Below are 19,882 nucleotides of genomic sequence, written 5' to 3'. Positions count from 1 at the left end.
CGATGCTTATCCACAGTTTTGACTTCGACGTTTTGAACACGCGAGCACACATTTGAGTGAAAATACGCTGGTTTGGAAATTTAATTTTCCAATGTATTACCATCAATGTATAAGCTTCTCCCAGGGAACTAACTGACCAATCTTGACTTAACTTTGTAGAGAACGTGAATAAAAAAATTGAAATATATTACTCCCTTCGTCCAAAAGGTTATCAATTTTAAATTAATACCGTTAGAATTGACGATCTTATATATATTTCTTCTGCTAAATATCAAACGGGAGACAGGATGCAATGATATGACGAGAAACTGAAATGTTTTAGTTTTACTTTGATTGATGGGGTTCTAAATCATGGGTAAGGGGTATTTTAATTATGTATTAAAAGCATTTGTGATGTTAGTGTTTACCATTTCGTTTTAAAGTTACGCATATTCATATTTTAAGCACATTTCTATGAAACGCGAGATATTATGATTTAAACATTTTAAAAAACAATGAAATGTCTTCACAACCAGAACAATGTCGGTATCTTTCCTGGTTACTTTGGAAAATGTGAAATGGATCCTGAACTAACTTTATGTTTGTATTGTCACTCACTATTTGCTAATTTTTCCACTTTTAAGTTTGCAACGGGATTTATAAATATACAATTTTGAAAACGATGCCATATAAATCAAGATGTACGATTCCATTACCTAAAAATGTATACTATTTGTTTCATATTTTTGCAATACAGATTTACTTGTGTACCATATTATTTCTTCGAACAATTAAACAACGGTATTATATCATTAGTCATCTTATGAATTGATTAAATGTTTTGAAGAATAATGAATTTGACCCGCGAACCTTTTTAAAAAAAATTGTTTGTAAATAAAAAAAAAAGAAGCAGAATTAAAGTAATTCTCAATCATTTTGATAAAGAAATATATGAGTGGCTGTGTACTTTTAAATGATGGTTTTACTTTTAAATGACCGTAAAAATATGTTCATGTGGTCATCAATAATTTTTGAGATATGGGGCCCTAAAAATACATATTCTTTATAATTGGATTTTAAACATCGGGCTCGAAAACAACAAAGGCTCCTACCCTGCATGGGGGCTTAAATTTTCGGTGTCATCTAATAGTGGTATACCACTATCACTGTGAAAATATGGTTAATTGGTCATCTCTAGAATTTGAGATTCGGGTCACCACTCATAGAACACTATTTAATCATTATAATGGGGTTTTAAACATCGGGCCCTGAAACATTAAGGGCCCCTACCCTGAGGGCTGAAATTTTCAGAGTCATCTTTGAGTCATCTTTCAGAGTGGCAAACCTTTGCAACTTAAAAAATATGGTGATATGGTCATCTCTAGTTTATGAGACATTGGACCCTAAAGAATATGCACTATAAATATTATAATAGGATTTTAAAAATCGGGCTCTGATCATGAAACATCAGAAACAAAATTTCTCTAAAAGAGAGGTTTAGCCTGGATGAAATTTTCACAAACAGACAAACAGTCTGATAGATTTATCAAGAAATTCTTAAAACATTCTCGTTTAATACAATTTCAGAACACAGAAGTGCATAACTTGTAAAACTTTTTCAATAAATTTCCATAAGTTAAGTTCTATGTGTAATTCCATTACACACATGTTCAACTTTCAGCATCGTCTATAAAGATAATAAATCGGCAAAACGAAACTTAACCTGTACAGATGAATGCAGATATACATGTATGCAACATGGGAGTGTAGAAACATTGATTTTAATCCTTACTCGATTTCCATAAATATTTTTTATAAAATCTGAACCAAAAACGTGCGAGAGAAATCCTTCTATGGGGGAAAAGCTACTATATAGTAGCTTTTCCCCCCGGGGGAAAGGCTACAATATAGTAGGTTTTCCGAGGGGAAAAGCTACTATAGGGGAAAACTGCTATACAACACCGGTAATAGCTACACTATGTCTATATTTGGAAGTAGTTTCCATGGGTGTGTATGGTCTGTGCGCAAGTGTAAGTGAAAGCACCTAACGAGGCTGGGGGTGGCTGCCATTTTAAAGCGTTTTTATCTCTATACAAAATAAATTTCCAATTTAATGTTCTATAACTCAAACAATGTACTGAAATTGTCTTTTGAAAGAAATTGATATGATGGTATTGAAGCATTATTTAAAGAGTCAAGTGATGGTAAACCAAGGTTTACAAGATGCAAAAAAATTATTTCAGCTGTTTTTCAGCATTTTCTAACTTTTCAAAGGGAGGTAACTTGTAAAACTTCAAATATTTTGTTCTAATATTTTCCTTTTATTTTTATTTTTTTAATTTCACCATCGAAATTTTTTTTTAAATGCTCAATCTTTATTACACATGTATTGATTATTAATTATGTTAAAATTTGGAAATAATCTTGTGGCTACTTTTTTTTGTTTTACATATTTGCATTTGTATGACATACATATTTTTGGTAAAATTGTGATATTTTTCTTTATCACAAATAATGTTAAGTTTTTCTTACTGTTAATTTTTTGTGATGTTATTGGTATGTTTTTTGCCTTTATTTATATTTCAAATATTGTTCATATTTTTTTTTACATAATGTGCAATTTCTTCAGATGCAATACATGATAAAATTAACGATGATTGTAATGTGGTCGTCCATATTAAAATGAAAATTAAGATAATATGAAACATATCAGCAAATTTGGTGAATTTTGGAGAATTTTTTTTGGACCCCCCCCCCCCCCCCCCCCCGCTTCCTTAATTTATTATGTTTTGCACCATGATTTTAGAACATAACTTGTTTGCCATCAGACAGCGACAGTTTTACAACTTGTCTGTTTAAATAGTTTGAGACTGTCATTAGTTTCATCCTATAACGTTTCAGTTCTACTGAAGGCGAATTAGGTGAGAAATACTTTCTTTAATTGTTTTATCTTAAAGTTAAGATATATAAATAATATAAATATGTATAAGTCAATTGTCTGAATGTTTTCATTTCAGATCAACTTCTCATCATTATCTTGTTATTCACCATAATAAAGTAACGTTGGAAAACTGAACCATGCGTTCTTTTATTTATTTTGTACGAGGAGTAACGAGCCCATCACAAATGCATGCAATGCATTTTTAAAAATTACGAATATAAATAACAATTTTCGAGTTAAATAAACAAACTACTTGTATATAATATCTGAGCAAACTAAACACATTATACTCCTTACCAGTACTTGTTCCTAAATGGCATCCATTTATGTTGTTGCACTGATTAATTTCGCATGTACATTGAAGGCGACATGAAACCCCGTAGGAAGGAAATGGACATGACTCATTGCAATGGAGACCATAATATCCACTTGAACACTCTTGCATTAAGAAAAAAATAATGTCCCAATGAATCATCACTGACAGTATCTTTATTCTATACATAATTTCAAATCATGCTTTGATCTTAATTTGCTAGCTTAATATATATGCTTACCAACACATATGTTTTTAACTTTGCTGAACATGTAGCCAGAGCAGCAATCCGATCTGGAAGGAAAGAAGTGAACAAATCACGTTTTTAAAAAATAAATAAATATATTACTTGAAAATAAGATTTTTCATTTCATGCAATATAAAAGAGTTACCTTTTTTTGCCGCATTTCAAACATGTGATCCATCCATTTCGCAAACATTCAGAAAGAAGGATCAATATAAAAATCATAGTATGCATACTGGGAAATGAAGTCTTTACGACTTACGTCATATACTGTACTTTTCCGTTCAAAAATAGATGTTGTTCCTTAATAACAACAAGGAAGTGGTTTGATGATTGGAATTGGATTTTATGCATTCCTATTTTCAACTCTTTTAATTTGTTTTAGGATTAGCATGTTGATTAGAAAATATTTAATACAATATCTAGGTGAAAAAGAAAGTTCCCCTGTTGTGTACTTTTGATAATATGATCTACGACTTCTGCATTTAGATGTTTTTAACGAATAAGTAAATAGAAATACTAAACACGTTCCCAGCTGTGAATTTATCGTTAAGGTTTTTTTTATGCACAAACAGTTATTTTTATATCTATTCGAGTGTGTTTTGCTGTTTGAACGGGAAGTAAATGTTTTACAAGTAAGAGCAAATTTGATCATATACATATGTAGTTCATATTCCATAACTCAATATTTTAACAAGTTTAATTGGTCAACATTAGCATTTTTTCTTTAAATACAATGATTTTATACATTTCATTGAGCTATTCTATTTTTATTTGTTTGGTCAAATGAAAAAATATTTCATTTTTTACACAATTTCTGAATGTTTTGAACACGCTCTACTGGCACTGTACCAGTTATCGGCTATAATTTTACGTTTTCACTTTCGTGTTTCCTTATTTCTTGATATATTGGAATAAAACTTTTCATACTTTAAATTGTGAACTCTGTATTTATCCATTGGTTAGATTATATCATCATTTAGAACCAAAAACATATTTTTCTGTGCTTTTTAGCACGCCCCGAATTTGCCGAGGTTTTATGATTTACTGTACCAGTTATCGGCTTCGTGATAATAACATAGTAAAATCCTTGTACATGTTAATTTTATATTCTGCAAAGTGTAAATTGAATTATGTCCCTTGCGGGGTCAGCCTATAGGTCGTAGGGGTTATTATACATAAACAAAACTCAAAAAAGTATTCGTTTAACTTTATTATCATACGGTAACACACAAAAGTTTACGCTAATCAATTACATAATTATACAATCAGGCGTTCAACTGCGCCATGAATCTCTCGGAATTTAGTGAGTTCCTATTGTTTATAAATGTTATATGTATTGATATTATATGCCAAATCAAAGAAGAGATATAATTACGTATCACAAAGAGGTCATATTCTATTTTTAACTTATTACATCACTTCCCCCACAGCTGAAAGTGCAAAGATGTAAATCAGCGGTAAACAATGATCGTTTCAGCTCATGTATAAAACATATTGAAGAAAGTTTTCAGGCAAACATACTTTTCTTTATTCGAAACAGACGACTGAATGAAAAAAATATCGGATATTCGCGTGCTATAAACCCGAACCCTCAGTTTAGCCGATAACTGGTCTTAGCCGATAACTGGTACAGTACCAGTATACAACTTTGAAAAAGAAGGTTGGATATTGTCAATATCATATTGAAAAAAGGTATTTAGACGATTATCACCCCAATGACGACATAATGCAAGAATGACCTCATAAAGATTTTCGTATTTTGAATTTAACGAGGCCGGGTCTAATTTGTTTGGCCCTAGATTTTTGGATGAAACTTTTTTCATGAATTTCTACTGATATAATTATTATTTTAAGATTAAAAAATAAGACATTTACCACGCAGTTTGTTTAGGGGGTCATCTCAAAGTGTGTTAATCTTTAACATAGGACCCTATGGGATTTTGCTTGAAATGTATCAATTTTGCATATTTTTTACATTTTTTCAAAACTTCTGCCCTAGGGATTTCTTTTTCTGTTCTACATATTAAAGTTATTGCTAAAAGGCATCTAATGGTCAAATAAAAAAAACCTTTTACCTCCTGGTTTGTTCCAGGGGTCTTATCAAAGTTGATTTTTGTATGCCCAATTTCCAAGATTCGTCAGATAATGGCTATTTTTTTATTTGACAAAAGCGTAAAAAGTAATCCAAATAGTATTATTAAAACATTCAGACATATTTAAGTAATAAAAAATATATAACATCACATATTAAGGGTCATTGATATAAAATACATTGTTACTGTCTGAAATATATGAATTTAGCTATATTTAGGCGGGTGAAGAAAACGTGACAGAAGGCTAGGCTTGCTGAACCCTCTTCACGCTTTCGACCGGAGCCCAAATATAGCTTATACTTCGAGACATTTATGTTTATTCCACAATATAACATTATTTTTACGCATCAAACGAGATATTTTTAACAATTTTCGCTGAATATCTGCAGTTGAAACTATCACGCCATGGGGTCAACCAAGCAAAAAGATGACGTCACAATACAAATGAAACGCTGCGCGAAAGCGTGCGTACTCGTTCTGTACTCGGCCTCGTTAAGTTTTGAATCAAACCATTGGTGTTTTCCAGCTGTTTTTGAATGGAAAATATCAATCACTTGTTTTCTCAAGTATCATTTTAATTTGTATGTGTGTATAATTTTTTTTTCTCTCGAACTGAACTGTCACACGCTTATTGATATAAAATGGTCGACGCTTCGCCTGCTCATTTTGACATTTTGAATCTATTACTGCAACATAATCCGCGTCCCGTAAGTTTTTAAATTATTTTGAGTAGTTGCCCTTTTAAATTACTTTTAAATTAGTAATTGCCCTTTGAATTGACGTCACTTTGTTGGATCTGGAGTAGAATAAAATGGCAGCATCAAGATACGCTTCGACCTCTGCAAAGGAAAGGGAGAAAGCGTTATATTAGAAAGGAACAAAACATTTATAAGTAAACAAGGATGCAGCGACTACTTGAAAAGTGAGGATGAAAACTTTGAAAAGTTTGATTGTGTTCATATTGAAATAATAACGGGGGTAATAACATAAACTGCCTAAAATTGTGTTATATCGTATAACATAGAAAGAAATTAAATTCATTCCTTAAATATCAAATGATTTATTAAAGTCGTAGAAAACAAGATTATACCACCTACGAGTAATGTTCTCCTTCTATTACATAACAATGAGTTATGAGGTTTTAAATAATGTCATCCGTAACATATGATATAGATATATTTAAACGTAATTTAGTGACAAAAAACGTGCTACTGGGTCTATTTAAGGCATCTATGAACTTATGAATAAAAATGTATAGTAAAGATAACAAATTATATCTTACATTGTTACCCGTGTTTACAGTGGAATAGTTGTATTTAGTCAGGCACGCTTCTTGGAATGTGTTTCTTGTTTAGATTTTGAAGATATTGTATAACGATAATGTCCTTAAAAGAGCCAAAAGGAATGACTAAGTTCGTAACACATACTTTTGATCCCTGCACGTCTCACTATCTAATCATTAAACATTTAAAGACTATCCCGAGTTATTGCTTCCGTCACTTTTGATGACTTGCAAGTTTAAAAAATACATGTAATGTGTATAAAGTTCAATTGAAATTGATAAAATGTGAAAAAATAAGATTTCTTCATTGATAATCATCTGTTTATACCCGAAGAATTTCACTTGAACAAAAAATTCAAACGGTCATTCAAACTAGGCAATGCTTACATGTTTATTCCATTCGAAAGTACTCGGGACACCTTGCAATTTATTAACGTTATCATTTGGGGTTCTAAATGTTGTTTGCAATGCAAACTACCTGTGAATTTCTATTTTGGGTTGTGTTTTGAAACCAAAAGCTGTAGAAGGGACGTTAAACATGTAGAACAGGTAATCTGAACTTTTTTTCCCATTCTAGTGAATGGATGTAGTTTGGTAACAAAGTTATATATCGAGACAATGAGCAAAAAGTGGTGGAAGCAGAAACATTGGACCAAGTATAAAATAAACAGGTTCCATTGCTTTTTATCTATGAACTAATATATGTATGTAATTTTTGGTTTTTTTCTGAAAGCCATAACTAATGTTAAATGAAAAAAATTGAATGATTACGTAAAGAACGAATGTATTTACTGGTACAGGTATGCATGTACATATGAGTTATGATGAGACAACTGTTGAACCTATAAAATGAGCCAATTCGTTTCTTGAATACGTGATTATAGTTTTGATGGATAGAACGCTCCCAAATCACGACCTCTGGTGAGAAAATGTGATAGAAATTTTTAGAACGGGGAAACAGAGAACGTGGGGGTGACTCGTGGCAAAAGGTGAGGACGAGTTCGTCATGCATCGCGGGTAGATTCCTTACGCGCGGATCGGACATCTCTGATTAAGAAAAAAAATTAAGAATCAAAATGTAATAATTTAAAGCGATTTTAGTTTGATGGAATTAAACTTTTAAGAACAGTGTGCCCGGGAGCGCGGGTTGACTAATGAGCATTATGGCGGATAATGAAAGGTGAGTTACATGTAACCATCGAGTAGATACTTTGAATCTGATAACTTAGCTTTAAGATATGCAAATTAATGTACATCCAAATTAGGAAAGTTTATTTCAAAATCATTTAGATAAAAATTAATAAAAAATTGAGATAAAAATTCATTTTGATTGTGATGGACATTGTTACAAAAATAATCACATATGCTTTCATTCACGACAATACATCATTATATAAACAATTACATTTACCCTGGATGCCCACTTTAAATAAAAATTCTAATAGTTTGAAGTAAATGGTTTAGCCATATTACAAAAACCTTCATATCTTTAACTGTCTGGATTCGTACAATCGGCCATTTTTTAAACTGGTACAATAATGGAAAATGACAAACTTTCCGGAAAAAAACGTATCCAATATACAATTGAAAAGAGTGTACAACACAGACAGCAAGTGCTCTTGGAATTCAATAAAGTTCAATAGAATGTAAATTCAAAAATATTATAAAATTTATACATTTACGTTAAGATATGTGTTAAGGTAGAGATTGATAGGTAACACCAAAAAACTACCCATTGAAATTTCTAGATTTTATATTTGTTTAAGTTGAAACATTGTTTGAAATTATACAAGAGTATTAGACAATGTCATCAAGCTAGTTTTAGAGAATTGGGTAATTTCAGTATGACCTCCTCCAGCCCCTAAAATAACTGAAAAAGTAAGATAAAATAAGTGTACATGACCATATAAGAATGGCCATAAAACATTTACTCAGCTATGTTAAGGGCGTCCATAAAAAATAGCTATATTTATCACCTAAAATGTTAGCCTTAGAACAATCTTGGTATTCTACTCCAAAAAATTGTTAAACAAAGTGATATTTTATCGATTATACAAATTAAATAATTTGTTATCGCATGAGCAATTTTTGAGTCTCTTGGGAATACCCTGTCAGGTGATACTGCTAAAAATAGATGAACCAGGAATAATACGAAAAAATGCAAAGTGCAAGGGCATAACATGAACAAATATAGTTATTTCTGTTTCTAACTTGTAAAATGAACCTTTAAAATTTCGAAAAGTGCTGGGAGCTTAAAATATTCAAGTAAGAACAATTATTAAATTCAATGTAAATAGTGTATGAACAGCAATTTACTGGGATTTCCCGCAATTAACGCTTATTTATATGAAATGCGTAGCGATTTTATACAGCTCCCAGCACTTTTTGATATAATGGGGACACAATGGTAAGACATGGAAATTTTCAATATATTTGATCAAGTGTATGCCCTTGCACTACTGCATTTTATCTGACCCATTTCACTTTCAGCGTCATTTGCGTGAAATTCAAACGCAACACTGACTAAGATCATGATTTCAATTTTCATTTTTAAAATAATTAAACGCTGTGAATTTCACTAAAATAATGTAAAAATGTTGTTTCTGTTCACACCAATCATCCTCAGTGACCCCTAGCGGAGAGATTCTGTAATTTGATCATTGCCTTTAGAGATACTGAAGATACCAGACGTGTTCTCTCGATTGATAAGAAAACGTCCCAGAGAAAGAAGAACGCCAAGGAAGGTAAATATAATAGTATGGAGATTTTGAACATGATGTGTTCAACTAATTATAGTTTTGGACGATGGATTTGAGAAATCCAAATTTTCATGAGTTGAAAAGTGAGAAAATACCCCATGAGGTGGGATTGGGCCATTATTGGAAGCGCATATTTATTCCAAGAAAAATGTGTATGCTATCTGTAGAGTATGTACATGTCTGTAATTATGGTTTTCTCCCGTGATTAGCGATTAAAAAGAATTTAATGAATAAGAACAAGTATATAGGTATGAGGGGTTCTTTCTTTGTTTTGGAGGGTAAAACAAATTTAGCAATGTAAAGTTACATGTAAGTGTAATTTTGAGTAGAATTTGAACAAGTGATTTTGAATATTTTAGATGCCACCTGCGGTTACGACGCTGAAAAGAAAACATTCTTTGAAGGGGAAAAGTATTCTCACAGTCATAAAGAGAACTAGGCAGAATGAGTTAACGGGTTCTGCAGCCAGGATGGCCACGCAAGTGAGGACAGAAGATTTGGATAATGAGGAATTAATTAGTCAGTTTCGACAAATTACAGGAGAGAGTGCCGCTGATTGCTTAGAGATGGCGGGGAAGGCGATCAACAAAAGAAATCTTGTCTGCTTATTGCATAATACCATTATTTATGCTAATGAAGTAGGCCAGCCTGGAGAGCAACTGACCGAAACGATGGTAGGCAATTTTTCCTACTAGGGGGTCAATTTATGATAACTTAATGTACTGTTACAGGTATTGTGGGTAATTATGCTTTCCGGAAAATGGCAGGTTACGCATTGGGTGTTTTCTTTTCTATTATTCCGGAAGTTATACCGGGTTTTTTCTTTTATATTTAAAGTTTTGTTTCCTGTGGCTATTTTTAGCAATCTGGTAGTGCTGCAATCGTAAATGATAACCAGACAAGGGGAGCCTCTACATCTGCACACGAAAGGGAGACAGAAAAGAACAATAAGAAAGACAAGAACATTCACGAAGACGAGATTCTTTCCAGGATAGCAGACTTGGAAAAAGCGACGGAAAGTGTGGAAAGCTTAAAGGACAAGGTACGAGGACTTGCCCTACAAAAGTCACCGAATGAGGCAATGATTTTGTTATTGTTAGAGGAATTAGCAAATGTAGCCAGAAAAAGACAACATGATGACTCAAGTGTATTTGAAGAGCTATCAAGACAAGCTCTCAAGCATCAAGGGTCAATAAATTTGGCTTCGTTGGTGTTAAATGTAGTTGGGGGGTCTTCAGATGTTGTTATTAAGGCTCTTAACAAATGTGTGAAAGAGAAAAAAGTAGAATCAAAGTTAACAGCTCCAGAGAAAGCAGAAAATGAGAACACCCATCAATCACCTTTGGCAAATGTTTATAATCCAATAAATCCATTTTTGATGCCACAACAGTCATACCAATATGCACCATATCAGAATTATTCAATGTTTAACAGTAGGCCTAGAGGTAGATTCAATCAGTGGAAACCTAGAGGAAATTGTTATTTTTGTGATATGCCTGGACATAGTATCCGATAATGTCAAAAAATGAAACTGGCTAAATAACAAAGAAAGTAAATGAGTATCTCGGGATATCAGTTTTATTCATGTTGGACAAGTTATTTCACCTTGTATCCAGGGACACTGATTCCCTAGTGAATTTTTTCACGTGGGTCTTGGTGGAATGCTGTCCTTTCCCAAATCCTATTGGATGTTTTCTATAGAATATATGAAGATTGTGTCTTAAAATGTAGATTATTCATTCCTTATAGTTTATATTCTTTTGTAGGCATTGCATGCACCTGACAATTGTGGAAACCTATTTGTTCCAGAATGGGAATTTGACTGTAATTTTAATCCAGTGCATGCAGAAAATAATAAGAGAAAACATCCAATATGGACAACTTTGGGAGGGGACAACATTCCATCACATGTTGACCCATACATTTTTAATGAAGAGTGTGCAGTAAAATCTTAATGCAGTTTATATTTAAGAAATCCAGATTTTTTCATTGCTGGAGAACTACATAATCAATTTTGTCATTGGGAAAAAATTTTGTTGGATAATGACACATCTAGTCTTGTTAAACAGTGGTTAAAAGATGGAGTTGATGTTACAGAATTTTTTACACATTTTAAAGGTAATTTTAAAGGTTGTAGTTACAACTCTTTATTTCCTCCACAAAGATTTTTTCAAAATGCACCAATCTGTAAACAGTTCAAAGAATTTATTTGCTCAGAATTGTACGAAAGAATACTTAATGGATCCTTGTCTGTTGTTTGTAAAGTGGGAGAATGTGAGCTTCCACATATTATTATGCCTTTAACTGTAGAACCAACAAAACCAAGACTTTGTCATGATGACAGGTATATTAATCTTTGGACAAAAGATACACCTTTTCAATTGGAAAATTTAAAACATGTACCCAGGATGGTTGAAAAAGATATGAAAATGATAACATGTGATGAAAAATCAGGGTATGGTCATGTTATTTTATGCAAAAATTCTAGAAAATACTTTGGAATACAGTTTGGAGGTTGGGTTTTCACATACAACACATTACCATTTGGCTGGAAATCATCCCCTTACATTTATCAAACCATAGGAATGCAAGTAACAAATTATTTAAGAAGTAGAAGTATTTATAACATACAGTACATTGACGATAGACTAGTAATTGAATCTGCTAAGTCTAGAATAACAGATGTTTCCTATTTTTTACTTGAATTACTTACAAGGCTAGGATATACCCTTTCCTGGAAGAAAAGTCAGTTTGTACCATCTCAGGTGGTTAAATATCTGGGTTATTTTATTGATTCTTCCAAGATGGCATTTTCTTTACCAGATGAGAAAAAAATGTCTTTTTCAAAACTGAGAGAATCTATATTGTTGTCAAATTTTGTTGATATTAGAACTTTGCAAAGGTTTGCTGGAAAATGCATTTCATTTTGTTTAGTTGTTCCTGCCGCAAAATTGTACTGTAGAGAAGTCAATAAAGCAATTTCTTATGGCATGAAGAATTCACAAATGATAAAAGTAGAAAACTCTCTCAAACAGGAGATAGAATATTGGAGATTTATTGATACTTGGGAGGGCTGTATGACTTGGAGATTAGAAACTCATAAACAGATAATGTTGGCGACTGATGCATCAGGTTTTAAATATGGTGGAAAAATTTTGTCTGGTGAATTCAAAGGTTTGATTTTAAGCGATTTTTGGAGTAATGATGACAGTAGACCAATTCATTTGAAGGAGGCTGAAGCAGTATATAATGTATTATATAGTTGCAAAGATAAAATTAAGAATTCAAGGGTAGATGTATTGAGTGATAACATGGCTGTTATCAAAACATGGGAAAATCAAGGAGGAAAAGATAAACAGCTCAATGACATTATAAAGCAGTTATTTTGCTTTGTTTATGAATTTAACATTTCATTGAATTTACAATATGTTCAGTCAAAACTCAATGTAGCAGATGAACCTTCTAGGTCAATTTCTTTGTCAGATTGCATGTTGAGTGAGACATCGTTGGCTTATGTTGAGCAATTGTTTGGCCCACATACTGTTGATCTTATGAGTTTAGATTCTAATTGTATGAAAGATAGATATGGTAAGATGCTGCGACATTTTACTCCATATCCAACAGTTTTATCTGATGGTGTGAATGTTTTTGTTCAATATGTGAATGAAGAAGAAAATCCTTATGTTTTTCCACCATTTCAAATGATATTTCCATTGTTGAAATTGTTTAAGGAACAAAATGTAAAATGTTGTACAATGGTTTTACCAATTTTTCAAGAAAAACCAATTTGGTGGCCTTTTTTGGCTTCACACTGTATTTCACACACAATATTGGGAAGAAAGGGTGATGTAAGAGAATTGAAGTTACCAACATCTAAAGGTTTTATAAATGATGTGAAAGGATTGAAAAATGACTTGGGTGTTTTTAGATTACAGTTTTAGATTAGATGATATGTAGATTTTTGTTATGATTATGTATTGTCAGTTTTGTGTGAAGGGGATTGTTCATTTTGAGGGTTTATTTACTTTTGCAATTTTTTATGTATTTTTCAGAATGTTCATATGGAGTTGGAAGACATTGATGAAAGAATACAATATTTGGATAACATTAAGAACTCTTCTGCTTATGTAAAAAAGAGAAAAAATGTAAAGATGATGTTAGAACAATTTCTTCAAAAAATTCCTGGCTCCCCCACCTTCTTGTCCATCACACCTCATGACATTAAACGATTTTTAGTGTGGAGGGATAGATTTGGAAAAACAACAGTACATTCATATAAATGCAAACAATTAGGGATAACTGGGGATAGTACTTGTAAGTGTCCAAAAAGGTTGGCAGCAGCATCAGTCAGAAATATTATCCAACACCTTGTAGATATATTAGAATTAGAGGGTAGAGGAAGAGCATATGATGAATATTGTGGGGTTGGGAACCCAGCTGCATCTGTTCAAATTAAGGGTTATTTGAAATGTGTTCAAGAGGAACAAGCAAAAGCACACATTCTACCAAAGCAGGCAAAACCATTCTTTTTAACAAAACTTGAAACAATTTCAAAGTTTATCAGTAGAGAATTGGGAAGGTCTGATTTAACACTTAAGGAAAGGTTTGTTTTGATAAGAGATCAAGCATTGTTTAAATTACAATTTTTTGCTGGTGACAGGGCTAGCGATATTGCAATAACTTTGTTACAAGAAGTGAAATACTTGAGAAAAAAAGATGGGTTTGCATTTAATCATACATTTGGGAAAACTCTCAGGGGTAATGGAAAGACAAATACATTTGTAATAAAATGTTGCCCGAATGAAACAATTTGTCCAGTTCGAGGCTTAGAAAGATATTTTGCAGAGGCAAAACGATTAGGGATAGACATGTCTTCAGGATATCTTTTTAGAATGGTGACTGAGTCAGGAAGAGTTATTAATGAGCCTCCTCTATATATGAAAGACTTAAATGTTATTTGATTACTCTTGGAATTGATGAGGGTGAGACACCACATAGTTTAAGAGCAGGGTGTGCTGTTCATATGTGTTTCTCAAATGCTGCACATGATGTTCATGATCTTATGAACCACGTTGGATGGGCAACAGAAAGTTCTGCAAAATATTATAGTAGATATGACACTGTGTTAGATGCATCGAACACTGCTGTTAGATTAGCACAATCAAGTGAGAGGGCAAAAGAAATTGAAATCATGTTCCATGAAAAGGCAAATTTTGGGGAATTGCCATCTATTACTACTGAATGATGTTTAGTGCATTGTATTGTTGTACAGTTTTTTGTAACATGTTTTAAAAGAATGCATTGCGTAATGTTTACAAAATTAAAAATAATTCAATTTGTTTTTTAGTTTGTTTTTTGTTTTTCACATGTATTTCATACATGTGTTGAGTATTGGGAAGAGTGTAATTATACAAGACATGTCATGAAATGGTTCAGAGGCACATGTAAATATAATGCGTAACAGGAAGAATGATTATTCACTTACTAATTTGTACCCAATACTTAAATCTAAGTGATTACAGAATATTGAAGATAGATTCAATGGGGATGTGGTATCATCCTCAGTGACCCCTAGCGGAGAGATTCTGTAATTTGATCATTGCCTTTAGAGATACTGAAGTTGAATATGTTGTTTGAAAGAGAGATTACACTAGTTGCTTTGAGGGTATGGGAAATGAAAATTACCCTCCCGCCCAACCCTTATTATGTGATAACTTTATTACATTCTGTATTTCACTTACTAATTTGTACCCAATACTTAAATCTAAGTGATTACAGAATATTGAAGATAGATTCAATGGGGATGTGGTATCATCATTACAAAATTGTTGAAATTGGAAAAAAATAATTTCATCAGTTGTCTTTATGGGGGGTGGGGGGGGGGGGTGTAAGTGTTGGGTTTGTAATTTACACATTTATGTTTCATAATAATTTACAAGTATGTTACTATGCTGGTGAATAAATTCTTTTAATGTATAATCAGGTTTACTTGTAATCACAATTGATATTTTAGTACTAATTAAAGAAAGCAATAAGAAACAATATATCAATATTATCAAGAATTTATCTTAATAATCAACTTTACAAATACTATAGATTTTACTTTACTGTGACAAACTGTTCAACAAGACTAGTGTTTTTTAAATTTTAGTATTTTTCAGTCATAATGTGGAATTTATGGAATTGACAATTCTTCTTGCACACTACATGTTCTTCTCTTCTGTCTTTTTGATATTAGGAGGTAGTCCAGTTGATAAGAAAACCAATACCTAAAATGATGAATATATATCAATATCAAATTTCATTTCAATAGATATCAATGCAAATCATTATAATAGGTTACATTAGTATCATTATCAATATGATATTAAAAAACAACAAACTATACATGAAGTTGAAGTTAGTGAGTAAAAGAAATATTTATATAGTACCTACTTTTTATCAACATCCCAATAAGTGTTTTCAGTGGACCATCTACTGCCTAAGTAACCCTGAAAATGAATTAAGAAATGAAGATAATAATTTTTCTATTGATCGACGTATCAAAGAAAAAATTGACCGGAAAACTTCATCAATGGGCGTAGCGCATTGATGAAAAAGTTTTCCGGTCAAAAGTTTTCCGGTCAATTTTTTCTTTGATACGTCGATCAATAGAAAAATTATTATCTTCATTTCTTATCATTTAATAAAACATTTTCAAATAAAAAAATGTGATGCGTCATTGATCAAAAATGTAAATAATGTAAATGAAGCGGCGCGTATGAATACAAAACAACAACAGCAACAATATTCAAAATGGATGCGCCTCAGCTGATGCAGAGCTATTGAGCTGAATTAAAGGATTAAACACAAATAGTGAGTTAAAATCTGAACCGGCTGAATTGAAAACGAAGGGAAAATACATGCGATAGCTTGTGATATTATTCACTGTGCAGAAAAACTCGTAATAAAACTAGTTTTCATGCGAGATCGCTGGAATATGCAACTGGACATAACCATCCAAGGAAAGGCGATCGTGGATGAAAATAGCTGATATGTCGACAGAGAATAGTATGTATAAGCGACTTTTGTAAACGTTGTGGTAACTAGATAGCCAGTGATGTACTAAAATGGTATATCAGCCGCTTGGAATGCGCAGAAGGAGTTGATGCATCACTCATAGCTTTTCTTTACGACGCTTATTCTGATGACCGATCATGTACGTGTGTAAATTTTAAAATTATCGTTACCAAATTTGAACAGCAGTGTTACCGTGAAAGTGTATAGGCCTATATGTTCGTTATAATATTCCTGGAAAAGGAAAAGCCAGCCTCGCTGTAAATGTTGATTGATCTCAAGCAGACGAAATCGTGAGAAAACGCTTAATTTTCTATTTCGTGAATCAAATAATGTGTTTTGTTTATTTTTGAAGGTTAAACTTTCAATTTTTTATATTCACAAGGTTGCATTTTGTTTGCTGACAATAAAACAGACACAACTTTACATTTTCTTGACAGTGTTTATCTTGGAAATTCCCGTTCTATAAATAGTGTTAGATCAGAACAGTTGAGAAAAGTAGATCCGGCAAAAATTTTATTGATGCAGGTATCAAAGAAATTTTTCGACCAATCAGAAGCGCTGATATCTCATCAAATGAATAAATATTAAATGATTAATGTGTCATACATGTAGTTAGCAAGCTATTGTGTTAAAGATAACATGAAAATGAAACATTACTCTATTATTGGGCATATTAATGGCGGTTTCAATTTCAGTGATATTACAACAGGCATAATCAAATGTTTATTCTTTAATTTAAAAATGTGTGGAAATTTAGTTTGAACACACTTTAATTTTGTCTTAAATAAAATTAATTAGATCTTCATAGAAGAAGGCTGAATAAAATAACACATTTTGATTTACTTAAACAACAACACTACAATCTTGTCTATCATTCCAGATCCTCACAGTAATCTTTGTAGTGCTAGCACATACAGTGTTTGGCCATGGACTTTTTATTGTGCACTTTGAACATGTAGGAAATGCGATCTATAATATTATCGCGATATGAGACCAGTTAAAAGCTACAATGAGCCTCAATGCTCTTTATGATCAAAACTAGCGAAACACAGAACAATTACTTTGCCTGACTGAGTCACCAAACTGATGTCTGAACTCAATAATACATAAAAAACAAATGTAAACAAGTAAACAAAATCAAAGCCGAGGAAATTCACTTCGCTTCCGTTCCATCCAACATTATTAAACAATATAAAACAATATTAAGGGGAAGTACAGATAAATCCTACCTTGTTCAGTTGAATCCTATGCCGATTTCTGTCCACACTGGTTGTAAACGAGTTAATTTCCGAGATATATCACCGAAGTCCACATGTTTATTCTGATCACAGCTGCAAGCGCCGATGTGACGTAGTCAGCCTCGACACGTCATCAGACGACTTAGGAATTTCATGATTTCGCGAGATATAAAAAATAGTTTATGATTTTATTTCAGTACACCTTTCTTGAACCATTCAAACCCAATAATTAATCATATTCATTTTGGTAGATGTTTGTTAATTATCGAAATACCCATATCTCGTAAAATCTCATGAATAAGGGGCGGGGCTTATGCAAATTTTTCTCAATCACACGTGGTAGAATTCTTAGACCTTCCTTAACATAGCTGAGTATTGGAACACATAAGATCATTTGTCAAATATATTTTCAAAGTCATTCAACACAAATTAAAAGAACTTGAGTCAAAATGTACTAAAAATGGCCCAGTTTAAAAACGTTTAAATGTGTATCTTATTAATATCTTGAGACTTTATATTTTCTAAAAATATACCTTTCTTTTTTAAATACCTTCAAAAATGAGCGTGTTACATGAGTTTGAACTACACATATCCATTTCTTATTGTCACCTGAAAGTAACGTCATTTCTAGGAAAAACGCAACGTCTTGAAAGTTTTCCTCCAAAATAAAGATATAAACTTGATCAATAAACAGAGGATTTTTTTTGTTCATAGAGTTTTGTTTTTGGGGTTTTGTTTATAATGAACAATGTTAAAAAAATATTTTGATAAAACATCCGGGTTCGAGTTACCCATGGTGCGATGCTATTTGGCACCGTTCAATTAAATGGTGTCACCACGGATTATGTGGATGACAGAAGTCGTGAGAAGACTAAAAGTTAAGTGTTTAAAATTCATTCAAATTATTTAATACATGTCTTAGCATTTATGTTAACTAATTCATGTATTTTAGTTATTAATATAGCCATAGAAATTAAAGATCTGATGCACCACTCGTAACCTACTTTCACTTTTGTCTTCTGTTAACATTACACAATAAAAACAAACAACTCAAATCAATCAATTGTCATTTATATAATAAATAATCAAATTATTTGAAGAATATTTATAATCCAGAATTGTTGTAAAGTTGTAAACACACACATTCACCACTTCTCTCTCTCTCTCTCTCTCTCTCTCTCTCTCTCTCTCTCTCTCTCTCTCTCTCTCTCTCTCTGCATTTTTCTTATAATCTTCACATTCAGTCCATGAAATTTTGAATCAAACAAACAAAACAACCATCAACAACAACAAATCTAAGATTTGAACTATCTTAACAAAAACTGAAATTAAGCTTAGCTTATTATGAATTATACATCTGTACTTAAATTATGCCCAAGCAAAATGCAGTGTGTGTACAGACTGTATATATGTGTATATCAGATTTTTTCCCAAAATGATAAGATTTCTTCAGCTTTATATCTATCTCTCTCTCTCTCTCTCTCTCTCTCTCTCTCTCTCTCTCTCTCTCTCACTCACTCACTCACTCACTCAGTGGTAGCATATTGCTAAATTTAGTAAAGCATTTAAACTGCAATCAAGTTTATCTTAATTAAAATGTAATTCATTAACATTTACAACAATTAAAATTATTATTTTTATGAACACCGCTAAAACAATTCAGTGTTTAAACTCCTTTAAACCAGACAATAATATTCTTAATGCAAAAAAAATTGCAATGCTATGGAATTCACTCTATAAAGTAGCAAATTAAAATATAAAATTCTTGTTAGAATTAAAAATGAGAGAGCAATTAACATAACATTTTTTTTCTAATCACATCATCATAAAAAAATGATTGTTAAAAAATCAAAATATACAATATATTCATAAATAATGAAACATCTAACACTAACAGTCTAGTTTAGGTCATTGGGAATAACATTGGAACACAAGGAAATATGAATGCTGACATACAAAAGTACATGTAAT

General features: G+C 32.0%; 1 pseudogene; it reads left to right on the top strand.

The window, feature by feature from the left end:
• Nucleotides 1-9,488: 9,488 nt before the first annotated feature.
• On the top strand, nucleotides 9,489-14,953 carry LOC128169857 (uncharacterized; annotated as a pseudogene).
• Nucleotides 14,954-19,882: the final 4,929 nt, after the last annotated feature.

This window comes from Crassostrea angulata, unplaced genomic scaffold (genome assembly GCF_025612915.1).
Source record: "Crassostrea angulata isolate pt1a10 unplaced genomic scaffold, ASM2561291v2 HiC_scaffold_235, whole genome shotgun sequence".
Classification (NCBI taxonomy): Eukaryota; Metazoa; Mollusca; class Bivalvia; order Ostreida; family Ostreidae; genus Magallana; species Magallana angulata.
Note: the sequence above shows the minus strand (reverse complement) of the source record. Positions and strands in the feature narration are given on the sequence as shown.